This window comes from Filicampus tigris, chromosome 6 (assembly GCF_054856515.1).
Source record: "Filicampus tigris isolate MCC_2025a chromosome 6, RoL_Ftig_1.0, whole genome shotgun sequence".
Taxonomy (NCBI): domain Eukaryota; kingdom Metazoa; phylum Chordata; class Actinopteri; order Syngnathiformes; family Syngnathidae; genus Filicampus; species Filicampus tigris.
Window position 1 is genome coordinate 17,136,025 of NC_141222.1, and position 21,899 is coordinate 17,157,923.

Genomic DNA, 21,899 nt, shown 5'->3' on the forward strand with positions numbered 1-21,899 from the left:
TTTAGGAAAATGAAAAATTAGCTTAAATAATGGTCCAATTAAAATGTATTGCACATAAAACTAAAATCAAAAATCGATGTTTAAATGTTTGAAAATGACAGTTTTGAAAGATTAAATGCAAATGTATTTGACTTCAAAGTTAAATAAAACCGAACTGTATCTTAAGAAAAATTAAGCTGCCCTAATTGTCCCCTATGTGTTACACATAAAAGTAAATTATAAATTCTTTCAAATTAAATATTTGAAGATTAAAGTGGTGAAAGAATAACTCCAAATATATTTTCCTTAAAAATTAAACCCAACTGGAGTGTACCTACCTTTACTGAACTGTACTTTAAATACGTTTAAGCCACCATAACTTTTCGCACAGTTTGGACATTTCGTTCAATGATTCTCTTGTGTAACACTAGAGGGAGCCTGTGTACTACTTTTTAAGTATCACTCGTCTAAATAAAATTCCTCAACTCACTTCAACATAGTTCGTTGGCACCAAGATACCACACTATGGCGCCAAATGAATAATTTTGTTGCTTAGGCCTGACCACATAACCGGAATTTCAGATTGCCCAACTGCCAATAAGCAAGGTTCACTGTACAAGAATTAAAAAGTCAATTTTTCATCGTATCTGAAGTAGCCCGCAATGGAATCTTTACATCTCCCGTTGGCTTAATTGGACACGATGACACATGTAAGTAGGTTAGAAAGGTAGAACCTGGCACACACAAGCATAGCAATGTAGCCTCATCAAAAACAATGCGGTGGCTTCCTTTGTTGTCAAACTCTTCATAGCGTCATTGCATATTCATGGGGGTGTATTTAAGCCATTTCTGCTGGCATAAGCATGCAAGCGCAGCGGCTCGGCTGTCACTCCCCTCGCCGTTCTTTGCCACTTAACCTACCTTTTTTGTTTGAGAACATGGCATTCCATATTCCTGACGCTTGGCGCGGAGCGCCCTCGGTGAAGGCTTAATGGCGGCTCGCGGGCCTCCAGATGCGTTAAACAGCATGATTTGCAGTTACGGGAGGAGTGGCGAGGTGTAGCGACGCTTGCAGTCGGAGCAGCTGATGCGGCGTTGTGCGGCGAGGTATTGAAAGCATTTCTCTCCAGTAATAAAGCGTCAAACGCGCTCCTCAGAAATGGTGAGGTGGGATGGACTCGATAGAAATTGAAAGATACACAGGCGGAAAGATTGACGCTATAAATATTTGGCTTTCACGCAGTTAGCTAGAAATGCAAGTCTTAGATCGGAGACCTCTACCAAGTCCAATGTGAAAACATAAATATTTGTTGCTTGTTAGGTAGAATGTGCGGATCATTCGTTATTATCCATTTTCAATTGGTAAATTTGACATCAAAAAATGAGAAAGTGACATTTGATACGTTTTTTCATTTGCTTTTTTTAAATCTAACAAAAAAAATTGCCAGACTTTTCATATTTCAGTTTGTGTTCGGGTCAAAAAGGATCAGGCTACACTAGTACTGAATTTGAGTTTAATATTAAATTGGTCGGCCGAGGTTTGGTCATAAGCATTAGCATAATATATATACACACACAAACGCATATATCCTCATGCTCACAGTGTTCATTAATTCCTTGTAATTTCGTAGCACAGAAAAACATAAACATTGTAGATCTGTAGAAAAAGTTGCAGACTCATGTAATGGTTCCACAAAAGATGTCAAATTTGACTTTGCTATCGTGACAAGGTCAAGCCGCAAAATTGGACTAAATTGTTCATTTGATCTTGTTGGGTTTTTGTTGTTTTATTGTGTTTGTTTTTACATTTTGGATGCTCTCGGTGATCCCACTGTCCACTAATATGTATTCACGTGAAAAGAAAAAAAATGTACATTGTTTAAATAAATAATAATAGTAATTGAAATTGTCTGATGAATTCATTTTTCCCCAAAGCATGAACCTTTCTTTTATTATAAATTAGGGACTGTGGCACACACAAAAAGTTAATTTCATGCAATTTATTTCGTTAGTTGCCTCTCAGCAGTATTTTGATTTTTAATTCAACCGTAATGCGTATGACAGTAATCTAATGTTAACAATGTTTGTTACTGCCTTTTTGTTAGCTGAACACAAATTAAGTTAATCCAACATTAATGTACATTTTTTCGTATGTGTTTGTCCAGCCGATTGCGTCGACACATTGGACTTCAAAAATAGGAAGTAAAGACAATATTTTTTCCTAACCTGTGCAGGTTACACCTAATGTGCTCCCTCCATGTGCAAAGCCATTCGCAATTTACCATATCAGCCGCGCCATGAATTACCTTAATTAAAAACATCACCCGCAGCTCTTTCTATTGATCTCCGCCGCGTTAAATCAAAAGTAATGTTGGACAGTTAGCCAGGAAAGCGATGGCTGATTAATCAAGTCCTGCCCAATCACCATGTTTTTTTCTCCCCATTTTTTTCTTTTACGAAAAATTGTCCTCCCTTTTCGACACGTCTTCCTTTCAAGCTTGACGTTTTTGTATTTTTAATCATTTTTCCTCCCCGTTTTTCTCCCTCAGTGCTTCATTTGATGTTTTGTAACTTTTTCATGTGTTGCCAGTGGACCGCCCCCGATGCAAAAAGGAGACGCTTCCCTTCTCGGGGTGGCGAGGGCGCGTCTGAATATTTTGCTATTGATGAACGCCGCGTGCCCCCTTTGATAAGTCCTCCTGCGCGGGGTCCTGAGTGATGTCATAATGGCGGGATGACGACCGACCCCGGGCAAAACATCCCAAACCGCAGCGGCGGGGAGCAAACTTTTTTTTATTTTGGAAGGCCTTCGGCATTGCCTGTGTTAAATATTACAGCAATGTTTACCCACTCTGGAAGTTGTGGGGCACGCTCCACCGGGGGAGTTTGTGGGGGGGAGGGTATGTTTATGGTCAAGCCGTGGCGTCTGTCAAGCTAGTTAAGTCGGGATATTTGATCACTTGTTGTTTTGACTGCCGTTTTCATTCGTGGCCAAGTCTTCATAATGCATGAAGACATTACGTAGTGATGAAGAAGCTTGGCAGCCAAGTCGAGGAGCTTAGAGGAACTTTCTGGGATAAAACTTCACGCTATCGCATGTACCTTTAAAGAGAGTTTCACATTTTTGCAGGGAGTGAATAGGAAGTTTGTCAGTTTTTAGCACGTCTAGCTAACAATAACACTTTCATAAAATTTAAAACTCATCTCATAGCATTACCTTTTTTGAATGTCTTGCAGATACTTGTGCTTTTTAAAAGACACTTAGCATAACAAAAACGAAAATGCGCAAAATAATTCTCTGTAACAACCCAGGCTAAACTTCGCTCATCATCGACATGCAACGATTTCTCAGTCAAGATTTATCACTTCAACATACTTCCTTGTGACTTGTGAACCGCGAACAGGAAGGGGATGATTACCACGATGATCTTGTCGCGAGCCGCGATGTCCGCTAGCCAGAGGCTGAGTGACACTGTAGTTGTTTGCATAGCAGACGTGTGGCTAGGGTGCAAGGTTACAATCACGCTTCCTGTCCTTTACCTTACAGAGTGTATTCCTGCGTGGAAACAAAGGTGAATGCAGTTCAAAATGAACAGGAGAAAATTGATAAAAATTGAAAAAAATTAAAATTGAAAATGAAAACAAACAAAAAAACGAGTGCTTTTGAAAAAACAAAAGCTCTCTTTCTCTCTCTGTCTCTGCCTCTCTCTCTCTTTCTCTCTTTCTCTCTGTCTCTGCCTCTGCCTCTTCCTCTCTCTCTCTCTCTCTCTCTCTTTCTCTTTCTCTTTCTCTTTCTCTCTCTCTCTCTCTCTCTCTCTCTCTCTCTCTCTCTATATATATATATATATATATATGTATATATATATGTATATGTATATATATATATATATATATATATATATATATATATATATATATATGTATATGTATATATATATATATATATATATGTATATATATATGTATATGTATATGTATATATATATATATATATATATATATATATGTATATATATATGTATATGTATATATGTGTGTGTGTGTTTGTGTGTGTGTGTGTTCCCCTAAGGTATTTATAATGATGGGCAGGCCGGCCTAGTCTTTATCCCCACTGCACAAGTTGAGCTTGGTCAGAGGACAAAACTAAGCTCAAGTCAAGGTACCAGCATATAGTTTTAAAAGTCAACCTTTCTCGAGTGCTTGCCGCATTTCCTGTTTCAGGTGCTACAGCGATCTAACAAAAGGTTACAAAGGAAAAGAGGGAAACTTGTGTCCTGGTTTCCCTACTCGATAATGATCACTTGAAAGTGTGTGTTTTTCCCCCCGCCCGCTTTCCCCGCTAACGGTGTGTGTGAGATGAAAGGTAGTTCCGGGGCTAGTGTACCGGCACACATCTGACTGAGGCAGGTGTTAGAAATGTAGATGGCTGGCGGAGACTAAAGACAATACAAATTTGAAGTGAAACGCTACTGGCACGCCTCCTCTGTTCTTAACGCGTCAAGCCCCGGGCCCATCCATTATTCATGCCATTGTGCGTTTCGTCGCCGAGGTGGAGGTGTCTGTTGCACTTAAAGAGGCGGGCGCCACCTCGTTTGGCAGACCTACGCACACAAATGGAAAAAAAAAAAAGAAAAAGAAAAGAGGCCTCCCTTGTTCTGCCTGAGCTTTTTTAATGATGGGATCAGGGGGCGAGAATTGGTGGCTCAAGCGCAGAAGAGAAAGCAAGACGAGCAAAAAGATGATGATGATGGGCTGGGTGAAGAGGTGGTGGGTGTGTGGTGGGGGGGGATTTTTGTACACTGGGGGTATTTTTCAAAGCAGTGCCGAGTTGAAGCCATTGGGAGACTCCTTTGACTTTAATCTTGGGCTTGCTTCTTTGAAAATTACGACCGAGGACCACGGTTGCTTCATTAAAAGACACACTCTGTTTCTTGTGTAGTTTCAGCCAGATTTTACCCTCTTTTCTATTTTTTTTTTATATATATAATCTTTGTGCATGCACTGCTGATTTCAGCTTCCCGAGCTCTTGTGAAAAGCACATTGAGTAACTTTGGAAATTTGGCCCCTCGACGCTAATTGTCATCTTTTAAATATCCGCTCACTGGAGCTCTTCATGTTTCATTTCAGAAAAACAAAATCATCCTGTAAACTTTCCAGAACTTGTCGGTGACCACAAGCATGATTTTGAGTTCCAGAAGGTGTCTTGACCTACGAATTTTAGGCCTGAATGATTTTGGAAAATAATCTAATTGTGATTGTTTTTTTCAATGTCCTCTTCCCATGTAACAAGCAATATATTAATCTGTATTCTAGTAAACAATATCAGATTTAGTATAAGCAAATGTTTTGGTTTTATAGATTACACTTGATTTAAAATCAAATCAAATAAACCATAAGTTTATATCAAGGAGTTTATTTATATATTTCAATCAAAGTGGTTAACTTACTAAACACTTTGACTTGCAGTCTTTTAAGCATTCACTACGACAACTTCACAAACCCAACCAACCAAGTATTTCATTAACATAAATCAGTAAATCATAAATCAGATTATAACAATATTGCCAACAAATCCGTGGCTTTAACGTTTCAACTTTTCATGCTTCATGAAACAATCATTTGTGGACATGTGGCCTGTTGTTTTTCAGCACTAAACGTTATACACTATATTGATAAATAAAATATACGTGTATATATAAACTAAAAATAATTCTCTACTTCTGAGGATGGAGGTTCGAATCCGGGCACTGTAGATGTTGAAATCTGTGTTGAAAGGCAGCTACTCTGTCATCGTTGTCGAGTTAATACACGTGTGATATTTACCTCCAGAGTCAGTCTGCTGCGTACGGAAAAGATCATCGGGTCGGAAAAACAAGTGTTGCTGTGACAGGATGAATTGGTTATTAATTGCTTATCGTGCTCAGTATGAGCGGAATTAAAACGACCAAAATGCATGATGTGACCCGGTGACTTTTAAAAGCGACAGCTCAGACGTATTGGTGGAAAAGGTTACACTCCTTCATTCCGCTCAGTCAATTTGCTTCATTGAATCTTTTACAACACAAATCAAGCACATGAAAGAGCAAGCAAACGCATGAAGCAAAATGCAGTTAATCCAGTGGAATGTATGGATTCATGTTGTATTTAAAGTAAAAACGTTTTTGTGTGTACTGACCCTCATTTAACATGATTTTGAATGTGATTGCTTTATTCTGAACACAGCCACCTTCCCATTTATAAAAGGGTGTGTGCAACCATGTTATCGCACTTGTTTATTTTTTCAATAATGGGGGGAAAAAGTTTGACAGGTTTATCTTGGTCTAATTTTTGTACACCACAAAAATCATTTGGTCAAGGGTGTGTAGACTTTTTATCTCCACGATATATTTAGCTGCCCTTTCACCCACTTTGTTAATAGTTGGATGATTGACTGTGTTGATTGTGTTACCTGAAAAAAAAAAAATCTCTAGTTTTTCCTAATCGTATGAATAATTGTGGCAATCTGTGCTCTTTTTCGGCTTAAGCACCCACCCCCAAAAACTCTGAGCACGTGCCGAACAAATGTCACCAATCGCATTTTTTCCAAACTGTATCAAAAACCAAATCATATTCAAACGTTTGTCCCTTTAACATATCTTTTTTTTAATTGAAACACATTCCGTGTATTGAGATTCCAAATCCTAAAAATAACATTTGTGTTTGACTTTTGAGGAGCATTTTTCCACAAAATATTTGACGGAACCCCGCATGTTCCGACCTCGGAATTTCCGCTTTTTCTTGTTGCATGGGCACCAACGATGAATTGTGATTAGACTCCAGTGTCAAATGGCAGGCATAAGTGTTTATCCCACACTGTGTTCCCACACTGCGCATTCACAAATAAGCTGCCTCTCATGCCCCACTACACAAATGCACATGCAAATACACAAGCTACCTTTGCCTACATACAGGAGTGAATAAATGCTTCATGAGAGCGGTGAAGCTGGCCGGGCACGCTCTGCTACATGCTACATAAAAGTAGCACTTTACGTAACTTGATGTGTTTTTGCTAACATTTTGGGCTTACTGTATTGTTGAAACAATACCACTTTTTTCTCACAAAATGACAACCTTATTCTTGTAATATTGTGACTTTTTTCTTGTGAAGTTACAAGGTTATGATTGCAATGTAACCACTTGTTTCTAATAAAAAGACTATTTTGTTATATTGGGACTTTTTTGCTCATAAAGGTTTGACTTTTATTTTTGTAATATTTACGCTTTGTGTAACATTGTGAGTTTACTATTGGAGTATTACCACTTTTTCACATAAAAACTTTATTCTTGCAATATTTAAAATTTGTTTCTTGTATGATTACAAGTTTTTTTATTGGAATGTTATTATTATTAGATTACAGTCTTGACAACTTTGTTATTGTATTATTTTGACCCTTTTTCAAATATGGCAAAAAGAAAAAGTTTATTATTGCAATCGTAGCTCTTTTTTAAAAAATAAGATGTTAATATTATGATATTTTTATTTAACAAGGTTGCATTCGTTGATTTTTTTCACATACATTTACAAGCTTATAATTTTAATATTATGACTTATTCTAAATAAAACTATTCTTTTCATATTTCAACCTTTCTGGAGTAAAATGACAAGTTTATTCTTGCAATATTATGACTTTTTCCCTCGCAAAAGTAAGACGAATATTCTGTTTACAGGGGCCTCAAATGGTTTATCATTTAGCCGCTGAACGCAGGACTCTCAGCTTCAGATTTACATTCAGAAAACTTCATTTATGCTGCTAACCAAAACAGCAGCACATAGTCTTCAAATATGGCTTAAAAGTGTGGCGTGTTGAGATGTTGGCTTTAATGACCATTAGTGCTCCAGTCCACGTGTCCCCTTTCACAATTTTGTGTCATCTTGTAATGAGTTCATTTGTTTTCATACATTGCCCAATTATACTCTCTCTATCTGTTTCTAATCCAAACACCCGCTTCACAAAGTCATACTCAGTTTGCTCACAAATGCTCAATATTCACTAAACAGGCTGAAAATTGCATTTTTAAAAATATTTTATTTCCAGCCTGGTGCTTCGTAAAAGAGCCCAACTGTGGCTTGCGTGTACATGAAACAAACAAAGAGACACGCCGAGCACTTTGATCAGGCGATCCATAAACAAAGCCTCGCTCGCAAAGCCCCTGCAATGGGCCTCTGCGTGTGCACATCAAACTGTGTCAAATCATCAATAATAAGCCGTGATTCCTCTGAAGGCTGGCACTCTCATAACAAGCGTGCACATAGTGGGCACAATGTCGTCTTGTAGCCAAAACTTAACTTGATCTTGGTGGGTAACAAACAGCCCACTTGGTCCCACCCAGTGCAAGCGGATCTTAACCGAGTAAAAAAAAAAGATTCACCGTTGTTTTCATAGCAAATCTTCAAAATGATAAGTCGTTGATGCCATGCACCACCCACATTAGATGGAATAGGCTAAATATGTAGACGTAGGCTGACTGACATTTGTGTTAAATAGAGAAATTCCAAGCCCAATTTTCATTGAATCCTCCAAAATGGCTACTTAAAACCAAAAAGGCAGGCTTCCTGTTCAATTTTTTTCAGTGACTCTTTGAGACTTTTTTGTGCATCCTGTGCATGTCCACCCAATTTCATATTGACCTGTGGAAACTGGTGAAAGGGCCTTTTTTTTTTTTTGTTTCCAGGCACTTTTTACAAGGAATTGTCCCAAAATGACTTATTTAAACCAAATACACCTCTTAACAAGTAATTCATTTTTTAAGCTTCCCAGGCCCCTTTTATGTGGAATTGGACCTCAAAATGGCTACTTCAAACCAAAGTGGCCAATTTGCTGTTCAGTTTTGTTTATGGAAACATGAGGTTTTTTGCAAGCCTCCTGTCATAACAGACATGTCATGTCCACTGATTTTTTTGTGTCAATTTGTGAAGACAAGACACAAGTGGCTGGGGGAGCTGATTGGTGGACACAAGGGACCGGTCTGATGAGAACAGGTGGACACAAAAACCAAGACAGGACACAGGGAAAACTAAAACCAATTAAAACCACATCAACAAAAACACGTCATGACAATGTTGGTATGAAATATGATACCCAAGTCCCAGGTCTTGAGTCCCAGTAAGTCTCAAGACTTAAAAAAACTAGAGCAACAAATTTAGAAAAAATAATTTGATAAAAGGATATGAGAGATGCCCACGTTTTGCGCATGTACGAAGATGCAAGTGCAGCAAAGGTGTGAAAGCAGCAGAATGAAAATGCAGATGTTGGGGAAACAGAGCCCCGTTTGAGTTTAAAAGTGTAACAGTTTGCGGAAAGAAACCGTTCTCCAACCTGGTGATACTTCTCCAGATCCTCCGCAGCCTCCTGCTTGAGGGGAGTGGGTGGAAGAGCGTGTGTTGGGTGGGTTGGGTTCTTGACAATGAAACTGGTTTCCAGGACCCTTTTTCACGAAATTCACCCAAACTGGCTACTTGAACTCAAAATGGCAAACTTCCTGTTCAATTCCATGCACGGGTTCTCGAGGCTTTTGTTGTACACCCAATTCAGAGTCAATTTGCAAAACTGGTGGTGGGGCTAGTTATATGAGTTTCTTTTGACTTTTCAGCGGGCACCACTGAATATGTTTTGGAGCATTCATGTTCAGGACCCCTAAAATCCAAACATTTTCACCAGGATTGTTGTCGGCCATAGATGTAGAGTCGAAGAAGTTTGCAACATTCCCCGCCTTCCTTCAGTCTGTTCGTTCTTGTTAGTGTATGCCTCACTCCGCGCACAAGAGTATTACCCTCAAACAAGTCTGTCCTCTTTGTTTGGAGCTCTGTGGGGACCCCCCCCGCGCACCCCCTCCTTGAATTAGAAAAAAAATGTTTTGGAAAGGCATGTGTGTGGGTGAGAGCGTGGAATCAATACCGTCTCTGACTTGATTTAAATGAGGGGCTACCGGCTCTGAAGTTGCTCCTCGCCGTGCTCATCATGAAAAGAATGCACGCGCCGTTATATTTTTTTTTATTTATTTATTTTTTATTTTTGCGTCGACTCCAAAGCCCAGCTCGGTTACCATGTGCATATTAATAATTTAATGCAAATAATCATCGTCTATGCGCTTTGACGCGCGGGTTTTGGAGCTGGAAAGACAAAAGTATGAAAGCGCGCGGGCCTTGGAGTTGCGTCGAGGAAAATAAAGCGAGATGTTATGCGGGGCCTCTTTTCCGGCGTCTCCGCGGGGCCGGCGCGCCTGCCGTGAAATCCCCCCCGAGGTCTGCACCAGCTCGTCAAGTTTTCGTTGGTTTACATCCTGGCGTTCTTCTTCGGTTCAACCTTTGTAATGTGGCAAAGCTTCTTAGCCCCTCCCACAGAAGACTCATTCTCATCATTACTTATCGTGTAAAAACTTCACCCATTTCAGCGCAGTGTTATATTCGTCCCTAAGTTCTTGATTGGACCAATGAGGAGCCGATTGGCATTCTTGAAGGATGTACTTCACTCTGTTTCTCCACATGGACAGTCATGGCTTGTGTTTTTCCCAGACTTTGTCCTTGCTCTGTTCATAGTTACCCAATTCTTTCGGGCTCAAGTTTGATCCTGGGGGCAGATATTTGTTTAGGTTTGGTAGCTTTTAGGTTTCTTTTCTTCATTTTTTTTTTTCAAGTAAAGAGAAAATCTCTTACCTTGCTGACAGTTTCGCGGTGTGTGTTGCAGATGCGCAGTCATCCACTACATGCGGCGAATGAACTTGGGAGCAATTTGCAGTCTACCAGTTGACCGTGATCGACTGGTTGGGCATTCCTGGTGTAAATGTCAAACAAAAATGGAGCCTTGCGGGAGTCCATTTCTCTGGGTGCGCCATGTCCTCTTTTTGACATCCATCTCAACATGAAAATGTCAATTGTTTAGTAAAAAATTGTTTATGTGAACCAAAGGTATTCTGGGCTACTTTTGAAATGAGTGTGGGCCTGGTCTAAAACCCAGCTTGATCAGCAGAAAGGTGATCTTCAACTGGTTTAAGTATTCTAGCTAAGTTCATACATAATAAAGATTGACTGCTACAATCACTAAAAAGTAACAGGTGATGTCAAAATTCAAAAGGCCAATAAAGCCAATACTATCATATTTAAATTTTTATTTGCCAAAGTGTCTCCAATCATAAAGGATCCCTTGTAGCGTGGAACCAATCAGTGAAGATCACCTAAACAGAAAAGTGAAATACCAAACAATGCATTCAACAACTATTTACGTGAAGTTTGTAGCCTGGCCTAGATATTTGGATTCTTACGTCGCTGTGTGTCACAAGTGATACTTATACCAAATCACAGCTTGATTGGCGGCTCCACACATCATACAGAAAATAAGAAAAAAAATATATGAAATGTGCTCTCCCTCGGGTGCTTTGGAGATTCGACTGCTCTGCGGTTCCCTGGCCGCCTCAATAATTCATGTGCGGGATCTGCGCGGGATTGAGCGGATACTTTTGTCCAAATGGATGGAGAATTGCTTTTATTTACAGGAGGCTTATTGCGGAATTTGCACTCACACTGCTGGCTAATTTCATGGACATCCTGTTATTCTTCACCCCCGTCCTGCTTCTCACTCATAGCTAACACGTCTAAATTGAAGGACCCGCTGTTGATATCCGATATCCGTGTGTATATATATATATATATATATATATATATATATATATATATATATATATATATATATTTTTTTTTTTATTTTATTTTGTATAACAAGTATTTAGAAGGGTGGGAACCATGCCAGGGGGTTCGCAATGGCGTAACAAATGTGTAAATCCATAAATCCATCACATCCAAAAATGTAAATCCATACATTTACAGTTTAAAATCGTTCTGTAAATGCAGTAAATATCTAATTTTCCAACAAAGATAGGTGTGAAAGGAGCGGCTTATATATGATTTTTTCATTATTTTTTTAAAAATAGAGTGGGTGCAGCTTATATAAAGGTGCGCCTTATAGTCCGGAAAATGGTGTGTGTGTTTGTGTATATATATATGTATATATATATATATATATATATACACACACCCACACGTATTGTATATGTTGTATGTGTGTGCGTGCTTGCATGTGTGTGCGCTAACGTGGAATGAATCAGTGTGCGCCTGTGAAGATTGTCATCTGGACGTATTAGCAGCGTCTCTGGATTCCTTCCTTGTTTTATGTGGATAATTTGCTCCTGATCGTAGGATGTTTAGTAAGTGTGTGTGTACGTGTTTGTGTGAAGGAAAGAAATGGAAGGAGAGAATGAGAGAGAGCGATAGCGAGAAAGAGAGGTGATGTGGAAGGATGAGGGGAGGCCGAGACAGGAGAGAGCTGCCCCCAGTAATGAGGCCCTTTTATGGGCTTTAATTTGTCCCGCTCCCCTGGGAGACTGATGGATGGCTCTCTTTATGCTCCCAGCCCCACTTCTCCCCCCACCTCACACATCTGTGATATGGAGGATTTATTTATACCCTGATATTACCTCTCTCTAACAAGTGCTGCCTTGCCATAAAGACCCCCAACACCACCACCACCACTACCCCCCAGACAGATAAATCCGATGAAAACAGGCGGGGGGAACTTCTCCTTTTTCATTGTGTTTCTGCCTATTTGTTTGTTTCTTCTGCATATGATTGGCTGCAGGGTGGAGGGAACAAAACAATTTTGCCCCTGGGCGATTCATTGCAAATTCCGCCTGACTCCAGGGAGAGGAAATTTGAACTAAGTTTATCAGCAGTTGATGGCAAAGGATTAAAAATAACCAGCAGGAAGCGGCACATTTCACCTGACAGCGACGCAGGGGTTGGGAATCGTGCGCAACATACCTTTACCTTTGTGATTTGTTGTTTTTCAAAGGAATGACCGCTGCTCAGTGCCCAGGTTGAGTTCCAACCATGCATCAACTTCAAACAAGCCGTTGTCACTGTGTGCTTCAATGCACATAGTCGACTTGTTGCATGTACAGTACTTACTTATGCAATATATAAGGTAGCATGGTAGTACAGTATGTTTACAGGATTTTCACATTTAGTTTAAAGACCAAATTGAAAAATACAACAACAAAAAAACAAGAGAAAAAAAAGAAGTGTTGTTTTGGTAATTATTTTTTTTGAATGAATGAATTAATGTAGTCTTTTAAAAATGTATATATTCTTTTTAAATCAATAAATAATGTAATATAATAAAATGAAGTTTTTTTTAATATACTCCAAAGTAATGATTTTTTTTACAAATTATAAAGAAAGAAAAGAAAATACCTAGACATGTTAAATTTGATTGCAACAAAAATATTGAATAATAATAATCAACAATCAGATTGGAAAAAGACAATAACTCAATTAAAGCATAAAAGAGTGAAAATTCAAATAAGTAAAATATTTACCTGAAGATATTAATGAAAAATAATTTACAATTAAAACATTAAAGAACATAAAAAGGCTTTATTTCCAATGCAATTTAACACAATTATATTTAAAAAAGCTTTTGAATCATTTAATGAAAACTCTAGCAAATTAGAAAATATATTCAAAACTACAACAAATTATTTTTTCAATTCAAATTTAATCCTAAATTGTTGTTACATTTTTCCCATATTAAATCATGGCAGTATAAATAGTCGGTGCAAGCGTCAAACTGTCCTAATTGCAAACTATATAGATCATGTGTGAATATTCTTTAAAAGCATCTCTAACTTCCTTACAAGTGTAAAAAGACACTTTTTTTTTGTTTGCAACACAACCTCTGGCTAGCAACAAGTGATTTCAAACGCCTGTCAATTGAAAACAATAAACCCAGCCATTCTGTTAATTGCTTTGTCCTTTGCTACCTAAAAATGTGTACATTTAGGAAGTTCTAGCATGAAATAATGTGCATTTTTGTAGCTTAGGATAAACATATTAAAAGCAGGCTTTGGTAATTTAGCCCCTGACTATTGCTGATCTTTTTTCATATAAAAATGTCTACCATTGTACAGCAACAAGAAAAATCCCCTTTTTCCTGTTTCCATCCAGCCCTCTTTTTTCCTTCTCAGCCCAATTGGAAAAGCAGCAAACAGCAGCAGCAGCAGCAAGGAGAGCAAACAGGACGAGTAAACACAACAAAAATATCGCTTTGCTCTCTCGCTGCCCCCTCTGGATATGTGAACGCCGCCGTCTGCCCATGTTGTGTAGTAGCTCGGGCCGGGGCTACGCTTTGACACGTGGATTGTCAAATTGCACCTCCGAGTTGCTCCTTGCTCGGAGCCACCTCCGGTTTACATAATCCTCTGATCCCAGTGCCGTCTGCCGGAGCTCGGTCATAAAATGTGAGTACACCTCACTGTCTTTGTGGTCTTTACAGTGACGATGGGAAGGAAAATGCAACATAAGATGGAATGGCAATGAAAGCCTTACACCATGTTACAGTCCAATGCAGTACAATATGGCTATCAAACAACAATACACATTTAAAATGATTTAAAGGCACTTAAATTAACTAAGGTACACTTGAATAATTTCTTAGCTTGTTTTCACTCTCTCACTGTCAAGAAACAGGTGACTGTCTGATGGTATAACTTTAGCTAACGAAATAAGAAAACGTGCATGCTCAGTTTTCCCAAAAAGATCCCAAGCATGCTTGCTTCAAGCTGTTTATCACTCCCAGTTTATTGTAAAAATGACACATGAAACAAAAGAAAGTCCGACTTTGTAAATTCAAACGCCAAAATCTTCAACCACACAGCATCTTTTTGTCAAAAAAATGTCCGCTAGCTTAATTCTAACATATAATGCTATACTGACTGTATGTTAGGACCAGCCGGAAGTCCCAGCAAAAACTCTGCGCCTGAGCTGTGGGCACAAAGATTACAGAGACATTACACACCCACCCCGACTTTGGGATTCTCCTTTCATTTTGGGCACAGACTGGTGTTGACCCTCCACAGAGGATGGAAGCCCACTGGCAGCGCCGCCTTTGGCACTTCCTTTCAACTCGGCGAGGTGTCCCGTGCTTGCGCTTGGACGCACAACAGAAAGCCATCTGTCGGCTGTGATCGCCCGCTTAAGTGTCTTCATTAAGCCTCATTGGCTTTGTGTCACGCACACACGCGGTGTTTGATTTCGCTACTCCCCCAAGTATGCACGAGGTGGTGTTTACATGACACTTTTTGAACTGAAAATGGACCAAATTGGTGTGGTTTTGGCCGTCGGTGGCAATGACATACAGTGCCAGTCAAAAGTTAGTGAACACCTTCAAATTCAGCTGTTCTGTAACACATTAAGACATCAAGAAATTAAAGCCATTACCTCTTGACAATGCACAACTATGATGTGGAAGTCATTCCAGGTCATAAAGCATCACCACATCAAGATGATTGACAAAATACCAAGATGTGCAAAGCTGTTATCCGGGCAAAAGGTGCCTACTTTGAAGAATCTAAATTACAAACATGTTCTGCTTTGATAAACATTATTTTGTTTACCAAATAATTCCATCAATATTTCTTCATAATATCATATTCAGTATTAATCTAGAATTCAGATTCCAGTCCGGACTTCGATTAGGCCTATACAAAACCTTCATTTGTGTCGTGGTTTACGTAGAGGAGGACCCAAACGCAAGGAGACAGGACTCAAAAATGAAGTGCAGTCTGAAATATTCAATTAAAAGAAAACAAAAAGGTCAACAAGGCGCAACAAGGATCGAAAGGAAAACTAAACAAACACCAGGACAGGACTGGAGTTGACTTTGACAACAGACAAATGACAACGAACCGACAAGGGCTGAAAGAAAGCAAGGAACTAAATACAGTCAAGTCGACGATACATCGCGGAACACCTGGACACAGAGGGCAGGAGGGAGCTGATTGACTAACACCAGGGACCGGGATGACAAAAGCATCCCAACATATAGTCACAGACAGAACAATTAAATGCTCCTCTACTGGATGACTGAAGCTTTAATTCAACTTTGTATCCACCTGTTGCCATTCATACAACACTGAGTACGTACATTTATGACAAAATGATTTCAGTACATCCCTGTACACTTTTTCTGACATTTGTGTTTGGTGGTGTGCCGCTTTATGTAAAATATCTGCTTGGGCTGAATAAACGTTAGAAAACGCTGAAGAATAGGAGTGAAAGAAAGACTTTAGCTTAGCACTTAGCATTTGCGATATTCACACTGGTGTGATGCATTTTCAAACGAGTTTGGACCTACTGCCAAAAGCTTATCGCAAGCAATGACGTTCACTAGTAAGAGGATGAGCTACTTCGTGGTTATTTACGGAATAGAATTGTGTCTACGACACGACACTGCTGCACTTCCTGTCCCATCGCTTTTCGGTTCTTTGTTCGTAACGCGAAAGTGAAATAATATCAGCCGATAACTGAACTAATGTTGATGTTTTTTTTCCCTGATGTCTGTCACTGTTGTGCTGGTGCCATCCCATTGATCCCCCATTCGTCACAGTCGCTGAGTAGGAAACACCCAAAAGCACATCGCCATCTTTCCTCCCCCTCGCAGTGTTTCTTTCACCATCCATTACACGTGTGTGACAGCTTCCAGACGGCGTGAGAGGAGTGGGGCGGGGGTGGTGAACAATGGCTTGTGACCCTCAGTCACTACCACCCTGCAGCTCCAACTCCCAGCAGGCCTTCAGAGGTAGAGGTGGTGGATGCTGGACTCTCCACTCTCCCCGCCCCATCCCACCCCCGCCCCCCATAGAATCAATTGCTCTGCAACGCCATACAAACGATCCAGCGAAGCCCATGCATCACTACACACACACACACACACACACTGCGCCACCAACAATGACTAGCCATGTGGCTCGGGAATGCAAGGACACAGTAAAGATGGAGCGTGACCGTTGGTGTAGCTTGTCTGCCGGTTTGGACAATATATTTCCTGTTTTGGCGTGTGGTAAAATGAAGGAATTCCCCAAAGGTCCCTAATTTTCTGGAAAAATGGGCCTCGAAAGCTCGTGCAAAAATGTCTAAACTGAACATTCCACATTGTTAGATTAGGCCGCTCTGGCACATAAGTAGATATTGTAGGTGACTTCAAATAGGCCGTTGTGTCGCTGTGACCTTTTCCCTGGCTCTCCATCTTCCTTTCTATCTGCAGCCTTGCTCACTTACCAGTTGAAACCAGTTAAGCCTTCGAGTCACACATGATGTCACATGAAAGTTTGCCAGAACCTTTCAATTGATGCCGTGACCCGGATTCGCACCGGGGTTGCTGCTAGTGGGGGAGAAGCTCACGTAAGACACCCACTCAGAACGGCCTCCTGGATAGCCTACTTGCAGACTCCAAGTGTGTTCCGCAGCTTGAAGGTCTTGTCCCGAGAGCCTGACACGATCTGGCGGTTATTGGCAGAGAAGGTCATCAAGCTTAAGTGTATCTATCATGATAACCAGAGAACAGGAAATGGAATGTCTTGACACACCAGGCGCGAGTTTTTGACTACATCCGGTTTGGTTTGAACCAGCCATTGCCGATTTCCAGAGGTCCTTCAAAAGCATTTTGAGCTGACCCCCCACGTTTAGGGAATGTTGTCCCAATTGCGATCACACCAGAATTGACTCCCAATCTTGGAAAGTGAACAAAACAGTAGTACCCTATTTCCTGGTTCATCAATCTCTGCAAAATTCTGTGACACCCATGTACGTTTAGGAGAACAGACCTGCTAGTGTGCCTGGAAAGTAAAAAAAATGCCCCCCAACACTAATTTCAATGATCGACATGAAACTGTGTAGACATGTTAAGGGCCCATGCTTGAAAATGAACACAAAGCTCGACATTTTGGGCTCGAACTCTACATGTTTGTAATTTTCCCCCAGTCGCGACACCCAGTACCGACTCGCTAAGTAATAAATAAAATGTGTTCCCCGACACCAGTGTCACAATCTACAGGTATGAAATTTGGTAGACAGGATCATCATGACAGAGCATGCGAAAAAGTCCAGAGAATCCAAGCCCAAAAAGAAAGAAAGTTATCCATCCACATGTTTAGGGGACCACCAGATTTGATTCACTAACCCACCTTCAGAAAGTGAAAATGATTTATTGCCTGACACCAATTTCACCGATCTATGTTTATCATGGCAGGACCCATAAAAAAGTCTCTTGAACCCATGTCTGAAAAAAAACACTGCAAATCTGCCATTTTGCTTTTTGCCTAAGAACAAACAGGATGTCAGCCATTTAGCATTTAAGATAACATTTTCAGGGAAATGCCGACCATTTCTAGGGCTTTTACTTTAAATCCTCCTCCTTATTCTCTGTTATTTCCTGTTTGGCAAAAGCTCCCGTCAATTTACAGTTCATTAAACCCATTTTGGATCATTAAAATGAGGCTCTTTTTGTGATTCAAGAAGGCTGCAAATCCGCTATTGGTAGATTTGGCGTACATCTGAGCTCTTCTATGGTCAGCTCTATTGTTGACTTCAAGTGTTGTATTAATCTCACTCCCAGAGGCCCCCTTGGAGCCAAGTGCCCTCCCCCTCATACTCACACACACACAAATAGGCACACACACGCGATGACGAAATTGTGTTAATTTAGCCAGCCAGTGGTATTAACCATATTATATCAAATAAGTGCCACAGACAATTGGGCAGCCAGCTCGGTGACTTCGTTTTAATTGATTTTTTTACATGCTCTCAGCCATCCGTGATTTGGTTTCCCTCTGACACTATGTTTATTAAAGGCATATTGCATAAAGGAATACATAGATATTGTTGGCGGGCTTCATATGAGCTCCGAGACGGGGTTTTAATATTGGGGCAGGAGTTTATTTTGATTGGAGTCGATGTGTGCGTTTCACCTCCGAAAAAGGGAGTAGCACCTTCACCCTGCCTTTAAGAGTCCAGCTCACTAGACCTCCTTTCAGCTAGCATAAGGATGAACTTGCATCGAAAGCAGAAAAGACGTCTAATCACTTTTGATTGTTTCTGTGTCATGATCACCAATCTTCATGTGGGGGTTTAGCACTGTTACATTTTAAATTTTGGGACACTTGCACCTCCTTTTTAAAAAAAATTTTTGTGAAGAAAGGGACTTTGATTTGGATACTCCGCAACCGGCGATCGGGCATCTGAGTTTGACCAGATTGAATTAAGATGTAGACCACTACATTAGCTTCTCGTGCTAGCTGCTAACTGAGGTACGGGCAGAGGGACCACATTTTGTTTTTGTTAAAGAGGAAGTGAATTAAAACATGTTCTTTACAATCATATATTCTATGTGCCTCCGCTAGTCCAGTCTATCACCTTATTCTGACTAATGTTGCGTTTGTGAAACATATTTTAAGCAGTAAAATCCACACATTTTTATCCCTTAGCCATTTCACCTTGTGCTGCCATTTGCTGTCGACTGAAAATGACATTACAGTGCCTAAGAACTCTGCTTGAGAATGTCACAAGACCAAACCCAGAAAACAGGAGTGACGTGGTGGTCATCTGAGCCCTAATTTTCAGTCGACAGCTAGAGGCAGTACACGGCAAAATGGCCGCACCCTGAGATCGATTAAAAAAAAAGGTGGATTTTTCTGCTTAATTTATATTCCACAAATGCAATATTTTCATCAGAATACCATGTTTAAGCCATGAAAATGTATCTGCCTAAAGCCTCCAGTGTCAGGAATACATCCCACCAGGTTGTCATGAACTTTCCGGCTATCTTGCGAGCTAACAGGCTTATGACTAATAAAAATAACAAAGTAACACAGAAGTGCACCAGTTAACCACTTTTGTGAACAAAGGCGCTCAAGTTCTTATATAGGGAGGGATGCCCGACGCCCAAGTGCACTGGGTGCCACATAGTCACACCCATAACACTGGTAAAAAAAATGTACCGTTATTTCTTCACAGCCAAGTACTACATAGTTCTCAGGCTATGCAAAAAAATCTTCAAAAATGCATAATGTATTTAGAAACAAATCTCTGAATTCACTTTACGCTGTTTAATGTGAACCACAGCTTGGACTCCGGAATTATTACATTGTTTTTCTCATTGGAATATGTCGGATAGCTGCTTCCATAGCCTTGGCAGACTGTTCTTTTTTTGGGAGGGGGTATTTATTCTATTTCCTTCAAGTGTATAATGTCTCTTTCTTCTTGAACATCTTTTACCAGCTGTCTGGATCTAAAAGGCATGCTGTTCAGCCCCGGAGAAAATCCCCCCTAATCATCTTTTTGTGTTGGAGGGGCACAATATGCTGAAGCAGGCAGGGTACATGCACACACACACACACACACACACACACACACACACACACACAGACACACACGTGAATGTTGCCAGCTCGCCGCTCTCTTGTCGCCCTCCCCGAGGGTGAAAAGAAGGCGGGAGACGAGGTACTGCGGAGTGTTGGCTATAATCACTTGTTAGAAGGTCTGCCTGAAAGATCGCTACCACTTCTTTTGCCTTCTAACTGGTGCCCATATGCACAATTCGAAGTGTCTTAGGGTTAATTGTTTTATGAGGAACAAATCTGTTTTGATATAGTTCTGATAAAAAATTTAAAGTGAGCTCAACATGTTGCCAGGCCTGTCATCAATCACCCATATTATTGTCATTCTTTTGAAAATAGATGAGCCCCATGATCCTGTTGGCTGGTTTTCACTGTATTATGTAGAAACGAACAAATAAGAAAACATGCAAAATAATGAAAGGAATAATGACAATTTGAGGTTCATGAAAAAAAAATCAGTTGATTACAATGTTTATGAATACAACAAAAGTCAGTAAAAAGAAACTAATAATATTTTAAATTATATTTACAAAAATGTAAAATTAATTGTTAAATGAACGGAAAAGAAATCAATTCAAGTACCACAATGAACATTTAAAAATGTATACATTTCAAATAATAAACATTCAATCGCTGACAATTTTTTGAATGAATATAAATCTCTCTCTCTCTCTCTCTCTCGCTCTCTGTCTCTCTATCTCTGTCTAATCTATCCATCCATCCAATTGTGTTTTGTTTTACTTATTTTAACCAGCAAACCATTTTCGACAGGTTTCAGTACATGGAAATCTTGCAAATTTTTCTGCAGTATTATCGCTGTCGTGCTATTGCTTGGCAAAATATTGTATTATCAGCTCCTCTTGTTTCCACAATGATCATTTCTGCATTAACTGTTTGGTAAAAAAATAAAAAATAAAAAAAAATCATAATAATAACAATGGAATACCGCGACCTAGGCTACGCTTTAAGAGAAACACTCAGGTACCGACAGACGGACACTCTCGTCGTCGTCTTGTATTATTTTCTTCCCTCACATCACGCCTGGAATGAAAACTGGCGTGGGTATGTTGTTACCCAATGTTCTCTCTCCCGGGCTGTATATCACATCATAAAGAATACATAAAACTCCTTCTAAAAAAGAAAAAAAGGGTGTGGGGGGGGGGGGTGCCTCCCCAGTCTCCAAGGCATCAGCGCTGAGCAGCAGCCCCTTTTCTCAAAACTCTGAACAGAAACAAAAGAAGTTTCCTCGGAAGGAACGGAAAAAAACAATCTCTCTCACTGTGACAGGAAAAAGAGAGGCAACGATGACGCTAATAATAATAATATTAATAATCAACTGTAGAATGCAGCTTCTGTTGAAATTGTGTGGGAATATTGAACACGTGGCGCTGAACTGAAATGATGTGGAATTAATTGCATTGCTGAAATGTAGAAAGTGAGACTTGTTGGAATGGTCGGTCAGAATCGGTCAAAAATCGTCAAAGGCGAATGAGGGATTGTCATAAAAAATATAATATATATATTTACAAAAAAATCTCTCTGAGAGTTTTGTTTTGAAAATTTAGTGAATTTTGTGAACAGGAATCATTCCAAAAATGTCTTGAATGAGCTGAATAGTTTGAAGTTGGAATGGTTTGAATCCATCAAGAGATGTTGAC

General features: G+C 39.9%; 1 protein-coding gene across 2 annotated transcripts in view; it reads left to right on the forward strand.

The window, feature by feature from the left end:
• LOC147146032 (uncharacterized) overlaps window positions 1-14,271 on the forward strand; it is an 87,142-nt gene extending 72,871 nt beyond the window's left edge. The window contains exon 2 of one of the 2 annotated variants that reach the window (XR_015087199.1): window positions 10,704-10,871. The gene's annotated coding sequence lies outside the window, so the exon portion shown is untranslated. Of the gene's footprint in view, window positions 1-10,703; window positions 10,872-14,034 lie in introns of those variants that run through there. The other variant, XR_015087201.1, reaches the window with a different exon arrangement.
• Window positions 14,272-21,899: the final 7,628 nt, after the last annotated feature.